Source organism: Geospiza fortis, unplaced genomic scaffold (genome assembly GCF_000277835.1).
Source record: "Geospiza fortis unplaced genomic scaffold, GeoFor_1.0 scaffold130, whole genome shotgun sequence".
NCBI classification, from domain to species: Eukaryota; Metazoa; Chordata; class Aves; order Passeriformes; family Thraupidae; genus Geospiza; species Geospiza fortis.
Genome location: NW_005054300.1, coordinates 5,914,402 through 5,931,706, shown reverse-complemented (window position 1 = coordinate 5,931,706; position 17,305 = coordinate 5,914,402). Strand labels below are relative to the sequence as shown.

The window sequence follows — 17,305 nt, the reverse complement described above, 5'->3', positions numbered from 1 at the left end:
AGTTTTCTTAAATTCCTTCTGGATTTGAAGATAAATGGGATAAACTCAAAAGCAAAAGGAAACATTAAGCTTACATGAAAAAAAGAAAACTTAAAAAGGAAGCCTTGGAATAAAGGCATTATCTGAACTATCAGTAGTAATGCAATAACTATCCTTCCCACCATCCTGCATGTATTGCAAAAAGTATAGAAGCATCATAATGTATAGCTTGTATTTATTCATTTGAGTCATAAAAGAAAGGCTAAGATACTGTTATCTACTTAAAACACCTTTAAATATTTTGGTCACTGGAAGAAGGGGCTGAAGACTGGCTACAGCAATTTCTAATTTGTTAAACTGAAGCCTTGCATTGTCCCCCAGCAGATAGGTTGGAATTACTGATTTGGCAGATTTTCTCACACATGGGTTAGACTGATAAGTACAATGTACTTTCATTCAGGATGCATTTGGAAGCAACCTCTGGATTAATGTTTCTCAGATTTGTAGAAAACAGTGAAATGAGCTCTGTGCCTTCCTTAAGAGCAGTTTAAGCAACAACTCTCCAGAAAATATTTAGGTGATTTTCTAGCACTGAGCGTGTTCTTGGCATATTCTACAGCAATTCTTTTGCTGACCACATTTTGAATTCTTCATATATTCCGCTTAGCACTATTCCAATAATATTTTATATTCTAGATTGTTGGGAATAGGGTGGGTAATCATTACCAATAGTGAAAAGACTGATGACCTTTAAGAAAAACTGCATTAGTACATATCCCATCAAAATAAAATAATTAAAAAAAAAAAAAAAAAGAAAACACATTATCCACCTACAACCACCACTGCCACTTGACCTTTCTTCCAAACAGCCCACCCACCTAAACACTGGTTATGGGGGACAATCCTGCAGGGTAAGAACTGAGTCATCTCTCCAAAAGTGAAAACACCAGTGATCTCATGGAGAGATTTGGTTTAGGGTTAAACAGTTTTATGCTCCCTAGGCATCAATACTCTCTTTCAATGTCCCAAGCCCACACTGTTATGTTGCTACATTACTTCAGAGTCAATTTTTATCCTTGATAAATATATATAAAGAAGATAACTGAAAAATACTGAACATTCCACTTGAACATCAGATCTTTGATACCTACATTGCATGCAAAAAGGTCACAAGAGAGACCATTTCCCGCATCCTCCTCCCCCATTAAAACCAACCTTTTCTGTAAAAGACTGCATTGAGGAACTCTTCCGCTTGCCTTTCAAAACGAATGATTTTTGCTTGCTCTTGTCTAAGCAGAGCTTCTTGTCCAGCTTCCGAGGCTGGCTCATCCAGACTGACTAAGTGTTCCTGCAAAGATATTTAATATTTGTAAGATCTTCCAGACTCCAAAATTAATGACGTTCCCTAGGCACTCAATATTTTACTAAATTCAAAACATTTTAAGTACTCAGCACAGAGTTGAATTTATTTAAATCAAAACTTGTTTTTTTGGCTGCATCAGAACATTGTACTTTGTCCTGTTTTCTTGTTGTAAATTGGGCTGGTTTGAAGGTCAACCAGAGGGAAGAATTAACCCCACACAAATACCTTGCAAGTGATTTCCACATGGAGCTACAATTTAATAGGAAAGTTACAATAAAGGCAATAGTACAGAAACACTGGCTTAAACTGACCAAGAGTTTTGGCACCCTCTTGGTCAGGGTGGTGGTGGCAGTCTGATTAAATGGTGGTTGCAGTCCCATTGAAATGATGGATTGGAACTTGTCAAAGCAGTGGTCCTGTGGAAAGGTCTGGTCCTTCCCTGGAGGTCCAGTGGTGGCTCCCCCAAGTCCTCAGACCTTGAGATCATACACCACCCTCAAATCCAGGCAGGAATGTTCAGTACCTCCTCCAGGGCAGGGAATTTTACAATGGAATGATGTAATCCTATGAAACACAGGATGTCTTGGTGAGTCGTTGACGGCACATTAGCAGAGACGACCACCCTTAGGGGCTGGGTGTAACAAAGAGAACACTACACCCAACTCACAGGTGGGGTATGCAGCTGTTACAAAGGACCCACCACTTACAGTTCATCAGAAGCTGATGGAGGCGGTGGTAGAATACATACTTTGGTGGCACCTTGCATTGTAACCTAAGACATTTTTCAACCCTTATTCTACACAATTTATATCATATCCAAATTAGTACCCTTCTTTATATACACGTACAGAATGAAACATTACACACAGTGCTTGTTTAAAATTAGGTGTGTTGAGGTACACAACTGGTTTCCCCATCTTTCTGCATTACCCACCAAGTATAAACAGGCAATAACAATCCCATGGATGGATTTTCCTTTGCCTGAGGTAGGATTAATCCAAACTATCTGTCCTAACACACCTCTTATGTGTACCACAGGGACTTTATCTCCTTCTACAATGTGCAAGGGTTCTGACTGGGCAGGACCAGCTTGATTGGTGGAGCTTTGGCTGTTGGTGACCAGGTGGCCTTTGCTAAATGCAGCTCCCAGTTTTTGAAGGTCCCCCTGCCCAATGCCTTCAGGGTGGTTTTTAATAGTCCATTGTACCATCCAGCTTTCCCAGCAGCTGGTTCATTATAAGGAATTTGGTACACTCCCTCAATACCATGTTCCCTAGCCCAGGGTTTTAGAAGTTTGTTCTTGAAACAAGTCCCATTGTCAGACTCAATTCTTTCCGGGGTGCCATGTCTCCACGGGACTTGCTTTTGCAGGCCCAAGATGGTGTTCTGGGCAGGGGTATGAGGCACAGGGTACGTCTCCAGCCATCCAGTGGTTGCTCCAACCATGGTCAGCACATAGCACTTGCCTTGGCAGGTTTGGGGAAGGGTGATGTAGTCAATTTGCCATGCTTCCCTGTACCTATTTTGACTACTGTCTACCATACCATAAGAGGCTTCATCCACTTGGTTTGCTTGATTGCAGCACACATCTCACAGTCATCCATGAGAGACACTGTCCATGTTTAAGTCCACAGGACTGGTCACAGGCCCATCTGTATGTCCCATCTCCTGCCTGATGACTGGAGGCATTGAGGGCCTAACAACGTAGAAGTAATTCTTTGTGCTACCAGTCCAGATCTACCAGAGATACTTTAATATTGGCAGCAAAATTCACCTGCATGTTGTTACTTCATTAGCCTGACTTTTGGGTACACGTACATCGATGCGACAGACCTTCACAGTCAGCTTCTCTACCCGGGCAGCAATGTCTTGCCAGATCTCAGCAGCCCAGATGGGTTTCCCTCTGCGCTGTCATTTGGCCTTTCTCGACCGATCCAGCCATCCCCACAGAGCATTAGCTACCATCCAAAAGTCAGTGTAGAGTCTTGGCCACTTCTCTCATTCACCAATATTCAAAGCCAGCTGGACGGCTTTAACCTCTGCAATTTGACTTGATCTGCCTTGTCCTGTAGTAGCTGCTGCAGCTTTCTGTGTGGGGGTCCTTAGAGCAGCTTTCCATTTCTGGTTTGTTTCTACAATTGGGCAGGAACCCTTGGTGAAGAGGGCGTTATCGCTTTTCATTCTCTGGTAGTTGGTTATGTGGTGGGGCCTCCTCAGCACGTGTCACCTGCTCCTCTTCTTCTTCAGAAGATAGTCCAAAATTCTCACCCTCAGGCCATCTTGTTATGATTTCCAGAATCTCAGTGAGATTAGGATTTCCCATCTATGTTCCCTGTGCGATCAGCACGATCCAGTTGCTCCACATGGCATCAGTGGCATGATGTGTAGAAGGAACCTCCCCTTTGAACACCCAGCCCAGCACTGGTAGTGGGGTTAACAGAAGCAGCTGTGCTTCAGTGCCAATCACTTCTGAGGTGGCTTGAACCCTTTTGTAGGCTGCAAGAATCTCTTCCTCAGTTGGGGTACAGCTGGCCTCAGACCCTTTGTATCCCCAACACCAGAATCCCAACAGTCATCCTCGGGTCTCCTCAGGTCTCTGCCAGAGGCTCCAGGGAGGATCATTTCCTCCGGCCACAGTGTAGACCACATTTTTTATATCCTGCACTGTCCTGACTGACCAAAGGGCTACTCCATAGGAATCTCCTGTTTAATTCAAAAGCTTGTTTAGGGCCCCACCGGAAACAACTTTTCTTTTCTGTCATGAGATTGAGGGGGCTTACATTTGTACTGTACTCTGGGATATGCATCCTCCAAAAGCCTACAGCATCTAGGAAGGCCTACGTTTCTTTCTTGTTGGTTGGTGGAGACATAGATGTTATTTTGTTAATCACTTCCACTGAAATCTGGCAATGTCTATCTTGCCACTTTACTCCTGGAAACTGAATTTCTTGAGCACGTCCCTTAACCTTACTTCATTTAGTGGCAAGCTTTCAGGACAAACTGGATAATCTTCTTTCCTTTTTCCAAGACTTCCCAGCTGTGTTCCCCTCTATGATGGTGTCATTGATGCACTGCAGATGTTCTGGAGCCTTACCCTTTTCCAGTGCAGTGTGGATCAGTCCATGGCAGACAGTGGAACTCTGCTTCCACCCCTGGGGCAGTCAATTCCAAGTATATTGCACACTCTTACAGGAGAAAGCAAACTGGGCCTTGCACTCTGCTGCCAAAGAAACAGAGAAAAATCACTGGCAATGTCAATGGTCACATGCCACTTTACTGCCTTGGACTCCAGCTCATACTGAAGATGCAGCATGGCTGGCACAGCAGCACTCAGTGGTGGCAGGATTTAATTCCAGCCAAGGTAATCCACTGTCAGGCTCCATTCTCTACTGGACTTATGCACAAGCCATAGAGGGCTGTTAAAGGGTGAATGAGTCTTGCTGACCACCCCTTGACTCTCCAATTCAGGAATCATCTTATGAATGGGAGAGCCTCAGTCACTGTGATATTGCCAATGGTGCACTGTTGCTGTGGTGATTGGTACCTGTTGTAACAGCAGAAGGGTTGTCTGAGAGACCAGGCAAGGTATTCAGTTGTCTGATTTGCTCTGTCTCTGGAGCAGCTATACTAAAAGCCCAGCAATATCATTTTGAGTCTTGAGATAGTCTATGCTGAGGATGCATGGGGCCTCTGAACCAGTCATGATGGGGTGTTTCTGTCACTTCTTCCCAGTCAAGCTCATTTCAGCATCCAATACAGTCAGCTGTTGGGATCCCCCTGTCACCTCAAAAATAGGAATGGATTCCACTCCCATATACTTTGATGACATCAGGGTACACTGAGCACCGGTGTGAACCAAAGCCATAAATCTTTGCGGGTCAGACATGCCAAACCACTGGATCCACATAGTCCAACAGATCCAATTGTCCCCTTCCCCTACCTGACTAAAGGCAGGACCCCTCTAAATCCTGGTCATTCTACTAATTGCTTTCCTCCTGTAAATACGACCTTGAGGTCCCCTCAAGAGGGTCAGTAATATCACCATTCTTTTACCACCTTGAGCCTTGTCTAAGAGAGACAAAAGCAGCATTGACTCTAGATGAGCTTCTTGCAGTTGTTCCTCCTTTCAGTTAATGTACCTGGGGGGCTAAGGAAGAGGTGGGTTTTCCACTCCACTTCTTCGTGTCTTCTCCATGCTCCTGAAGGAAAAACCAGAGGTTACCTCATGGACTGTATCCTCTCTCCTTGGCTGGGGGACATCTGGTCCAAATGGCAGAGACTCTTCTTGGTTCTGGCAAGATGTGGTAAATTCCTTCCTTAAGCTCCTTCCTCAGTTTCTGGTGGCCCTCTTCAATTATCTCTTCCAAGCTCCAGACACCAGCTATGTTTCCACAGATGAGATGTGGGTGCATAACAGGGCAGTGACAGCGTCCTTGTAAAGTCTTAGTTTGTTGACCACCACCACCATCCACCTTGTCCTCTCCTTCCTTCCACTGCAGCGTTGCTAAGCAGTGGGAATATATTTCTGGTCTGAGCCATGCGAATTTCAACCACATTTGTGATGTGCACTGGACACCATCTGGGCTCTTAGGGAATCTCTCATCTTCCAGAAAAATTATCTCCAGCACAGCTAATTCCCTTAGGCATTGGATACCTTGTTCCATTGTGCTCCATATTCCTTCTTGCACGTGGATGTCCCCTTTACAAAGTTATCTAGCCCTTTTACTTGCTAGTAGCCACTGCCAGAGGCTGAGAGTTTCCAGGGTTTCTCTGATCCTCTGGTCAATGACCATGTCCTGGGACAGCGATCCCAGCTGCCCAGCCTCACATCCTTTCAGAATAGTGTCATTGGCTGCACTGTCCCAGATGTGCAGCATCCAGCTCAGAATGGACTCTTTCAGCTGCTGTGTGAACCCACTCCGCAGCTCACACAGCTCACCCAGGGACAGAGACCGAGTGATCATCTCCAGCTCTGTCTCTTTCACCAAATCAGTCTCTATGCTGACTGATTTGCTCTTCAATTTTCTTTTCTTGAACAGGAGCAACTGCTACTGATTAGGCTGTCCTGGCTCAGTGACAGTTTGTTTAGATACAGTGCCTGCTGATTGGCTTCTTTTTTTCCTCCTCCTCCTCCTGAATATGCTGGACCACACCAAGCTTGGTCCTGACTCCAAGCATGGTGTACACAGCGCAGGCCATACAGAGAAGACAGAGAAAAACTAACAAGATTTTGCTGTGCTTGACATCCAGACAGTCCCCAGACCTTGAAATCATACACCACCTTCAAATCCAGGCAGGAATATTCAGTACCTCCTCCAGGACAGGGATTTTTACAATGGAATGATGTAATCCTATGAAACACAGGATGTCTTGGTGAGTCGTTGACGGCACATTAGCAGAGATGGGCTGGGTGTAACAAAGAGAACACTACACCCAACTCACAGGTGGGGTATGCAGCTGTTACAAAGGACCCACCACTAACAGCTCATCAGAAGCTGATGGAGGTGGTGGTAGAATACATACTTTGATGACACCTTACACTATAACCCAAGACATAAATGCAACAGAAGCCTGTAAGATTTGATAACAATACAGAAAATAAGAGTCCATTATAAAGAAGAAAACTATTTGGCTGCAAATCTCATATCTAGCACTTGTTCTTTGGCTATTATTTTTAGATCCAAGAAATAACTGTTGAAGGCAAAACATCGACAGTTCTCCTTACTCTATGTATCCTTCATGCAAACTAAGCAAAAAATAACCAAGCATTATCAACAAACAGAACCTTCTGTGAATAAGCTCAATAGTAGCTACTTTTAAGTGAAATAAATTTAAGTTAGCTGTTACAACACCTACAATGAAATAAAATCCATTCTCACAATTGGAAGCAGCTGATTAATCTCAAGAATAAATTCAAACTAGGATAATTACGCACGTGAGATGCCAGGATACATCATTCATTTTAAGTACAGCCAAGAAACTAGAAGACAAGGTTACAAAAACACAAAATCTAAATGCTTAGGTTCCACCCCCCGATGCACACACCTTTTTTCATTTTCATCAGTTTAATGCCTTGCTCCTGCTCAGGAGAAAATTCTCTTTACTGGCCCTCTCCTTCCACTTTCATTTTAAGCTATATTAAAGATACCTGTATTTACCTACTGCAGGAATGTATACACAGCTACTCTTTGGCTTCAGGGAGTGTTTTGTTTTGTTAACCTTTATAAAGTATCAGTTACCATAATATTTAGGCTGCATCTGGTTTTTTGGCCTCTACTGTATAAGCTGATTTCAGACTCATATCCACATGGAACTAGAAGGGAAGAACTGGAAATTCATTTATAAATCACAATAAATGAAAAACAAGCAATTCTTAAGTTTGTGCTGTCTCAACTTCAGAAAGTTTAAGAAGCAAGATTATATGACAAGCCCACAGTAAATTAACAAACACAGCAGTCACACGAACTGTGTGCTAAGGGTAATAATACCAAATGCTGTGGACTCTGGCCTGAACCACATGGATGGGCTTTCACATCATATTTGTGATTCAACAGCTTCCAAAAGGGAGATACTACCTCAGGGTACAGAGACAAAGCAATATTTTATGACAAACAGAAATACAAGGAACATGCAATGACAAAGGTAACAGGTGAGTAAAAACATCTTTGATTCTGTGAAGGTAAGAGCCTGCAAGTGAAGGCCTCACAAAATGACTGATGCTTTCTTCCATACCAGAGATTCAAATCTGATTGCTCCCACAGGAGAAGCTTCTTCCTTAACAGACAATAGCTCTGGAAGAAGCCTAAAATAAAAATAACCCTTGGCCAACACAATGCATTTCAAATCTTCCTAGCACTTTACGCATCTATAACAAAACACTGTAAATACTAGCCTGGCAACTCAGTGGAAAAATAGTCCAGTAGCACTCTGCCTCACCCTAAACAAATGTATTTTATATTACTCATACAAAGGCAACGTAAGAAGAGTACCATTTAATCTACTGAAACTAATAAAGCTGTACACTTGCTACCTAGAGAAGGAATGAAGAAAAAGGGATCAACTAGAAGAAAAAAATATTAAATGGCTTATGCTGGTGAACAGCTCAGTAAAGGATCTCTTGATCTGCATGTAGGAGAGAAGAGGAATAATAGGAAGAAAATGGCAGTGCTTAGTTTTTACCCCCCAAATAAAGGAGCATCTCCTTACATGTATTTTTTATAAGTGTCCATTCTAAGACATCAAAACAAACAAATACAGTTATGTAAAAGAGTAAGATTTAACCTCACACTTTGAATAAATAAAAGTCTTCGGGCATGTTCAGTACAGCACTGACTACGTGAGACAAAATATACTGGAAATAGTTCTGCTTATTGCACTTTTTAATTGTTTTGTTATCCATTGTACCATAATTATTCCAGGAATCTGCAGGTTTCTTCACCCCAGAAGGAAAATTCAAGCTTTCACACTAAGTATTTGTTTGTGATTGCTACTCTACTTCCAAAAGTGAGGTGTTTTTGTTTGGTTTGGGAGTGTCTGGTTGGTTGATTTCTGTTGTTTTTGGGGGTTTTTTTTGGGTAGGGTGGGGGCGGTTGTTGATTTTTTAGGTGTCGTTTTTTTCTAGTATTTCTTCCCAATAACCATTATTTAGAACCACTACTTTCAGGTTTACCCACTCACTCTACAGTCCTAAATCACATCAAAGTTTTCAGTAGCAACATGCAGGTAGTAGGAAGAAGAAAAACCCAATAATATCTGGACAGTATTTTCATTGGGCATTTTTAAGGGTATTTATAGCCATTCAGTTACTTTTAGGTATTATTTATAACAGAATTCTTTCTATTCTCTTTGTGCTTCTCTTCAGGTGGGAAGAGAATGCCCCAGAGCATTCCTGGAATCCACCAGTGAACATGCAGCATCACTCTATTGAACAATAAACCTTCAGAGAGAGATACCTGGAGTGGTTTGCACATGCTCTTTGTGGGCTAAAGCTCTTTTTGTACATTAAGATAAACAGCATAACAATGTAATTAAGTCAAAGAGCCTTAGAAATACAGAGCTCAGGTTTTCAAAAGGCAAGGTCAGTGTGTGACCTTGTGAGACCCCCTATCCTGGGCAGCCCAGCCTCGTCAGCACTACTGCTGGATGCTCACTGAGAGCCTCCTTGCAGGAAATGTTGATACAGCAATTCCAAATGCTAAACTGCTGACGTGAAGAGAACTCTATGATGCAGGCTACTGTTGTGTAGATGTGCAAACAGCAGTTTCATGTTTAAGCCACAGCGCACACACAGATGGAATGGGAAGAGCCCACAAGCTAGAACATGATGAGATAATTCCTATCCATCTTCAGGGAGAAAAAGGAGGGAGGCTGCCCAGAGACCACTCATGGCTGACTGGTCAATCCATGAACCCTAGGGATAAAATCCAGCCTCCCACCCTACCTCAAAGCAAAAGCAGGAACAGGGAGTAAGAAAGGAATGTTAAAACACCCCTAAGCTGTCTTCTCCAATGTGTTTTTTTCCTTAAGACTGTACAGTCTTTTTAATTCATAGCCAACACAAAGGAGAACAATTTTCTGTAGACAATCCTTAAGGGTACCAGACACTCTTCTTTTCTTCTAACCTGCAAGAAAGTATCATTCTTGTTGCTTTCATTTTAATGCTACTCAGTTTGTTTACATCTCTCAAAATGCTACAGTCATTTGAGGCTTCACCAGCATTCAGGTTTTCCTCTCCAGATATTAACACAAATTCTTCTCTTGAAACAGTCCATAAAGTCATTTACTACTTTTACATTCCTATCACTTTTAAGACATCTGTAACTTGTGACTTGACAAAACAGGTCTGTCTTGTCCCGTTTTTCAAATCTATCAAGATAATTTTCAATTCTGAGCATGTCCTTTAAAGCATCTACGACTGCTCCCAGCTTAGTATTAATAAAAATTCAGATGGTTTAATCAGTTTTAAGACCTTCCTCACTTACTGAATATATATATTTTTATAGTAAGATGACTGACATCCTATTTATCAAATTCAAAACGTACAACTTGACTGATCCATAGCTATTGACTATCATTTATTATCTATAGTAGGGGGAAAAGAAATGTATCAGTGAAATGTAAATGTAAGCATATTGTGGTGTGGAACCACAACATGCTTACATTAACATTGAAGCAAAAGAAAAGCTGCAACTCTGCATTACTACTAAACACATCTGGAGATTATCACAAACAATCTTTTCAAGTTCTAGCCTCCAAATCAAATTATTTTAAAATGACACAATACAAAAGTGACAGTCTAAATGCTTGAGTTTTTTAAGGGATGAAATCCATTTAAAATGTTTTAGAGCATGTTCCAGCACACTTAGGGAACTCTGTACATAGCTTAAACACATTCTAAAGCCATAAAAAATTGTAGGAGTTCTGCAACTTCAACTCATTTTCAGATATTTCCTTTACCATCTTCAATTTTTCAACAAGTTAATGCTTTAGAGGAGTGATAACTTCTCTTCAGAATTATTCAGACATTTACCACAGTTCATATCTTATTGGTTATGTTCCTCCATAGTCAAAGGTCATCGGATTTGTGTAAAATAATTACAAGCTTTTAAAAATACCCGAATCATAACAAAGTAATTTTGAATTTTAAAATAACTTCTTCAAATGCTGTACCTTAACACACTTCTTCACAAATGAAAGACTTGTGAGATGTCCTTTCACTGAAGCCCAGGTATTTTAGAGAACTTTCCAGACCAGAATCAATCTTCTGGCATCAAACAGCCTATGAATCCAGAATATGCTCCTAGAAGTCATTTTCTCTCTTGATATTTTTCTAGCTTAAATGTATCTATAAAATAGTTAATGTGCTCAGGAGTATTATCCTTCTTGTTCTGCTCTCACCAGCTAGTGAGATTAGTTGTGTGTCCATGTATGTGTGTTCCTTTTTTCTCTTAATACACATGAATTGCTTTATGTCACTGTAGACAATAGTGTTTTCTGTTCTACATGAATATACTCAACTGAACACTCTTAAAGGATTCATTTTCCAGTTTCTCCTTTCTTCTGGCCTTTCTTAGACTACGCTTGAGCTCCAACTATGAGCAAATGACACTAGAGACCACCTCATTTGATACAAATATTCTACATGGAGCCAAAGATTTCTTCTGTAATGATAGCTCAGTCAGATTATTTAACAAACTACACAGAAAAATTAGGAGTCATAATTAAAAAGAGATAAGGCAAGTACACTTCAATCCATCTCAATTGATGGGTCTTTGCTGTACCACAACCTTTTAGAAGGAAAAGTGATAAAGATCCCAAGCAATAGAGACTTACCACAATTGCATATTATCCAAATGTAAATTTGTCAGATTTGGTCCCAGAGAACCCAATCTTTCTCTCACCTCATGGAGGCAGCCACAGCTGCTAAATGTTGGGGTTTTTTTGTCTTTCGAGGTACCTGTCCATTTCTACACACAGGCAGCCACATTAATAACCTGGTAGCAGCACCTTAGGTAACCAGTAATTCTCCTATCACACCATGCAGATACAATTGTGTATTCTGCATTCTTGTAATGAAAAGAAAAAAAATCCAGTTTCTAAAAGTTCTACATTACTGCACATAACCCTTTGGATTTGGGAAAAAACATGTCTGGGAAGATGCTGTCTCCCTACTTTGTCTGTATTAAAAAACATGTCTGGGAAGATGCTGTCTCCCTACTTTGTCTGTATTTTGTTATGTCTTTCAAATGAAAACACTTAAGTCCATTTCTCTATCAAAACTTATCTTGTATTTTGACTGCCAAAAATGCAGGTATTTGCTCAGTATTTGCAATTAGAACAGCTGCTACAAATAAATTAATCTTTTTAGAATACTTCAAAAGGTGGTTTTCCATCCTTTGAAGAAGTCATGTAATTTAACCTGACTGCCTGCAAAAGCAGCAACGACTATCACTGAGTGGGACAGCTAATGTAGATTTTTACCCTGTAAGCAGCTCTGCCAATAAACTAATACTGGCCTCCAATTCTCATCCTGCAAGTCCAGAACTCATTTTTACTTATGCACAGCTACTGATCTCCTAAGTTACAGGTAATTCTCATGGGCAAATGAAATCCAGAAAAAACCCTGAAGATATTTATTGGTTTTGAACTTGTTACACTAGGTATCTATCTACATGTCACTTACAGGTAAAAATCAAGTAGATTGATTATTCAACTAATCCAAAAGGAGGTATTGGTAATTATGTACTAAAAAAAAAATCCCAAAAACAGGCCAGCCACAGCCACACACTACCTTAATACATGGCTTGTGGCTATCCAGCTCCCAGCTACACAATCCATTACACACCTTTTCATTCTGTATCTTAGCATTCATGCAAGCACCAGCCCAAACCATGCCACCCTGCCCAGTTCTTCTCCAAACAAGGTGAGAGGATGCACATGAACAGCCTGCAACTCCCTAAAGAATTAGAGATCAGTCCAGATGTTCAATGGAAGAGATGTCAAATAAACTAGTACCATGCCAAATTTAGTTGAACTGAACTAACTGAAGACTGTCCATTATTTAGCTAAATACCAATTAAGTTACAACCTTTTTTCCAACAATTTAGTCTCACATATTAGAATTCTAATTAAGATGTTGTCAAATTCACACTATTTGAAGGCTTTTGTGAAAGAATCATATTTAACTCTGAATTGCAAGCTAATGACATCAGTGCCAGCAAGGCAGCAATCTGCTGCACCCACAGGGGAAAGGAAGCACTCCCATCCTACCATCTCTCAGATGACACACAAAAACCCTAAACCTAAAAGGACACATATTATTCCTTCAAAAACAAAACAAAGACAAGCCAAAAAGCCAAAATACCCAAACCCAACAGAATTGACAGAGAGGCTGGAGGGCAGTAAGACTGCCTTTTTGAACACCTACCCATACACTGTCCAACTGGCCCACACTATGACCAGTCTCTCACGCACCACAAAATTAATTTCTGAATCAATTCAATGGCTTAACTAGAGCTGCGCTTAACACTGGATTTTGTCCTTTTATGAAATGAGGTAAGAAAAAAGACAGAGCTCCTTTCACAAGTATACATACATGGCACCTGCTGTCAGTCTCAATGAAATAACTGTGACTTATACCTGTTCTAAATGCAAGCATTCCTAAACCTCCTCTTTTGCCTTAATAAAAGCTGTAATACAGAAACATGCATGAACTGCCAGCATGGGAAATATCAGTGTCAACAAGGTACCTCCTTATGGACAAGCCATGCAGCTACATGCTAGCTTCCTAAGTTGATAGAGATCCATTCTGGTGTTGTTTTACATTGTGCAGGAAGAAGCAGCAGTTACAAATTCCAGTAAATGAAGTTTTGCCAAGACAGATGATCCTTCCTTCCTATGTTATAGAACAATCACAATTTCAATACGTGGGCTGAACAACAATCAGTATAGCACCATAGCTTTTGTTTTATATACAACTATAATCTCCATAAGAAAATAAACGGCAAGTTTATTGTGTTGGCAAACCTGACTTGTCCATGTTTGGGTTCTGACATCATTGTGAACAGGCACAGTACAAAAATCTACCATGCACAAGAGCACCTTAATAAAAAGATATGGCCCACAGGGAAGAAGATTCCAAGATACAGAACAAGATTCTAGACTGTTAAAATGGACCACATTTCCATATTGAAGATAAGCCCATCATCTGACTGTAGTAAACATGCACAAGCCACAGTCTGGCTCCCTTGGGGAAGGTTTCATGATTTCCAACAGGATCCCTTACAAAGAACTCAGGAAAACCCAAAACAAATAAAAACACCAAACAGAAAGAGCTAATGCACAGGGAAGAAAAAAAAGAAACCCACCACCTGCATTACATACTACAAAGAAAAAGTTGCAGAGAAAGAGGCAAGTCTGTTCATTAACCTGCATAATTTAATTCAGAAAACCTTTTTCCAAAGCAGAAAGGGGCAGGAGGTTGCAGATTTTCCATATTCAGTTAACTAGGAGCAGCAAACTCCCTCCCTTTGTCCCTCCCCTACAACTACTAGCTTCACACATCTGCATTGTTACCTTCACTTTTTCTCTTCTCAGGCAGCAGAAAAGACAATTTTCATCAAAAGACCAATCAGAAACACCTTCAGGCTCACAGTCTGTAAATCAGAAGAATAGCAAATTACTTCATATTCATAAACCACGACACAACTGGAGCCAAAAGAGAAATGCTGAATTAAATACCTGTTTCACAACATTCTTCCCTGCTTTCTGAGGATTCAGGCTTCATTTCGGCCATTTTTCTAAATCCCCAGATTACCAAACTATATACATTTTATCTATGCACAACAAATCTGTTTTTCTGAGCACTGCAAAATACACTCCCAGCTACATAAAGACGAACGCACACTCATTAGTAATTTTAGCCAATATGAAACTAACTGTGAGCACTGCCTGGGGGAGGGGGAAAAAAAAGCACAAATCACCACGGTAACACACATTTTCTAGAGGCAGAGCTGAGGCTGCTTCTGTCATTAGAAATGCAGAACAAGATACAAACATAGAGATTGAATACCTTTAAACAAACTGAGATCTTTTAATAATCCAGGTCCAAACAGGCCTTCTAGAATACTTTCAAACCCTAAAAGCAAATAAAAGAATTGTTAGCTTTCTAGATTAGTACGTCACTACAATATTCACAATAGCAGTTCTATATTTATCTGTTCCAAGAACAGAGCTCAACACGTTTTCTCCAAGTATTACAAGATACACGGGTCAATTGTGATGACTGAACTACTGATAAATCACAGCACAACCTAGAGTCCACTGACTCCTGCAGTTTTCTAAGTAGCTAGGTTAAAAACAAAGAACATCACAACATTGAAATAAACCATTTTCAAAAAAACATAGGAAGCTGCAGGTTCTACAACGCGACCAAGTAATTTCTACACAAATAAAAATACTGTCATTTAAGCCTCTGAACTGAAAGAAGGTAAATTTTCCCAATTTAAAAAATACATTCTTTCATCTCGGTGGCATTCAGTTACTTTTCTAAATTTCAGTAAACATTAGAATCAGTGTTTCCTCAAGAACTGCAGTTTTGAGGAGAGAAAATTAAAAGAAGGATTCAGCATTGCCGCATTAGTAAGAAATGAAATTTCAATCACAGATTTGCATCCAAGACACACACAGTCCGATCTACTTCAATGCCACGATTTATACCTCACTTAAAATAAATCTAATCAATTTAAGTTTATTCCAGAAGAGGGAAAACGTGCACCAAAATTACTGCCATTATTTGGAAAAGTTAAATCAATATTACACTAACCCCCTGCTGAGAGTAAAAAATCTACAGAGCTATTAACTACCCAGTACTGTGAGAAGATGGGTTAGCAGAGTGAGTATGAAAAGTACAGAGATTACTTTAGGGTGATAGACAAATTCCACCTCATAAAAATGTATAAAAATGGAATGACCAGAAAAATTCAAGACTATAACTTTACTATTGCCCACCCTTCCCTCTCCGCTCCAATACTTTTTGCTTTGTAGCTTTACGAATGGTTTGCAAGTAGCTAGGGGCTTCTAGCTACTCCTACTTCTTTGAGTCTTTGAGTGGCAGAAGAAGAAATAAAAAGCAAATTAAGAAACAAAAGTATGGTCTTAAATTTAGAGAAACTTGCACGGGTGAATCAGGGACAGATAAACTACCCAAAATAGCAATGTTTAAGATATCAGTCAAAATCTAAATGATTGTGTACTATGAAGGAAATAGTTTATTACACTTCAAGAGAGCAGTAATTCTAAAATAATTCTGACTTCATCCAGATCTAGTATCTAAGTTATGTTTTGGAGAGCAGTCTTCAAAAGGAAATGACAAACAGTGTTTCATTCCTCTGGGTGTCAGCAAAAGTGTCAGTGCACCAACATCTTCAGCAATCCAACGCAGGATGCTACAGAATTTGCAGGGTGCAACATGACTTAGATGGCAAAAGCATTGCTGAGGTACAACACTAAAAATATTATCTCAGAAAGAACCAAGAATCAAAAAAAAAAAAAGGTGAAATAACAGTCAAGAGTGAAGAGAAACAGGTAGAAATCAGAAAACAAGGTGGAAGAGGAGAAACTGGAAACACATCCCATTGAACAGCACCTTGTCAGGCAGAGAAGTAGCACTGCCTCCAAAAAAAGCCAATTCAGGCTTCAGGCAGTGGCAGGAACAGTGGGAAAGGGCCGACCAACCTGACCTAGAAGAAAAATAGGAGAATCAGGGTATTGACCCATGGGTTTGTAATGGTGAATAGTTTATAACGTTTTTAACATATGGGTAGAGACCCTCAGAATCTGACTTTGAAACGAAACCTTAAGGAAAATAGCTAACCAACCTTGTTCTTGATCTTGCTGTTTAGAAATTCTACGTTTTTAACATATGGGTAGAGACCCTCAGAATCTGACTTTGAAACGAAACCTTAAGGAAAATAGCTAACCAACCTTGTTCTTGATCTTGCTGTTTAGAACTTCTATTTTATATATATATATATATATGTATAAAAATCAAAATACTTCAGAAATTTTACTCAAACTCATCAATCTTTTAATAGTAACTGCCAGTGACTCATGCCCCACAGTTTGCCATGCATGCAATTGCACACTGAAGTCCCTGCCAAGTTTTACAGCTTGGATATTGTACGATTGTAGTTTGCTAGCCCACTGTTCTGAGTGATGCTAATGCCACTCGGATTTTATTAATATTAAATATTGGATTTAGCAGTTGCATAGCAACAGCAGAACATCTTATGTGCAATGTTTGACATTAAAAAAGGCAAATAAGGGAAGTATGAATGTATTCAAAAATTATACTAGAGACTGGTAAAACTGCCATAAAGCTGAACCCTATTCCCCACAAATGCAAAGTGCAATGCAGCAAAGGCAGTTTAAGCCCTGTGATGTTGTGTTCAGTCATTCAGGGCT

General features: G+C 40.2%; 1 protein-coding gene across 1 annotated transcript in view; it reads right to left on the bottom strand.

The window, feature by feature from the left end:
* LCOR (ligand dependent nuclear receptor corepressor) overlaps positions 1–16,581 on the bottom strand; it is a 35,440-nt gene extending 18,859 nt beyond the window's left edge. Inside the window, exons 1-4 of the mRNA XM_005416424.3 lie at positions 16,488–16,581; positions 14,913–14,978; positions 14,417–14,496; positions 1,195–1,327 (exon numbers count right to left, since the gene is read on the bottom strand). The gene's annotated coding sequence lies outside the window, so the exon portion shown is untranslated. The remainder of the gene's footprint in view (positions 1–1,194; positions 1,328–14,416; positions 14,497–14,912; positions 14,979–16,487) is intronic.
* Between the last annotated feature and the right edge of the window lie 724 nt (positions 16,582–17,305).